The 897-nt window shown below is 31.2% G+C and overlaps 1 long non-coding RNA gene across 1 annotated transcript in view; it reads right to left on the bottom strand.

The window, feature by feature from the left end:
- The window catches only part of LOC124898778, a 1,878-nt gene extending 1,403 nt beyond the window's left edge, over positions 1–475 (bottom strand). Inside the window, exon 1 of the long non-coding RNA XR_007055554.1 lies at positions 403–475. This is a non-coding gene — a long non-coding RNA (uncharacterized LOC124898778). The remainder of the gene's footprint in view (positions 1–402) is intronic.
- Between the last annotated feature and the right edge of the window lie 422 nt (positions 476–897).

Here is an 897-nt window from a genome sequence, read left to right as displayed (position 1 = left end):
CCCCCCCCCCCCCCCCCCCCCCCGCCCCAAAACAAAAACGTTGAAGAATGTGGAAAAAATGCCGAAAATAAATTACATATAAGAACTTATATGGAAAAGATAACATGCATTATCTGTAAAATCAACTTACCTTAATAGATGGGGACAATGTTTATCAAGAATTTGAGAGAAAAAAATCCGAATTTGAAGAAATAGGTTAGTACTTTATCAGAATTTGAAGAAATAGGCTAGAAAAAATCTCAAATTTATGAAATTTTACCAATTCCATACAAAACAACCTCAAAATTTTGAAATTTTCCCAATTCAAAACGCAGAAGAATGTGGAAAAATAATGCCAAAAAAATTTACAAAAAAAAGTTGTATGAGAAAAGATAAAATGCATTAACTGTAGAATCAACTTACCTTAATAGATGGAAACAACGTTTATCAAGAATCAGAGAGAAAAAGCGGAATTTAAAAAAAAATAGCAGAAGAGAGATATTGGAGAGAATTGAAATTTTTATGAATGGCATGAAAATAGGGTTATAGGAAGATAAAGTGGCGTGGAAAGAGGATAGTGAAAATATATGGGTAAAAGTCACGCGCTTGGTAATAAAAAAGGTAAAATATTGCTACTTTTGCTATTAATTGTAATTTTGAGAAATTATTGCTATTACCTGTAATTAATGTCTTAGGTATGCTAGTTTATGTAATTTTTCCGAGAAAAAATAGGCTGGTGTGTTTAGTGGTGGGCCGCTGCTGATCTTGGGCTTGTTGGGTTTAAATTGGGTTTTAATTGGGGTTATTTAATAGTAAAAATTACATGTATAACGACATGTTTACTAGGAATTACTAAAAGTCACAATTTTTTTTTAAAAATATCGTAAAATCCTAACATTTGGCCATTGATGATACACG

Source organism: Capsicum annuum, chromosome 5 (assembly GCF_002878395.1).
Source record: "Capsicum annuum cultivar UCD-10X-F1 chromosome 5, UCD10Xv1.1, whole genome shotgun sequence".
NCBI lineage: Eukaryota > Viridiplantae > Streptophyta > Magnoliopsida > Solanales > Solanaceae > Capsicum > Capsicum annuum.
This window is presented reverse-complemented; position numbering and strand designations above follow the sequence as displayed.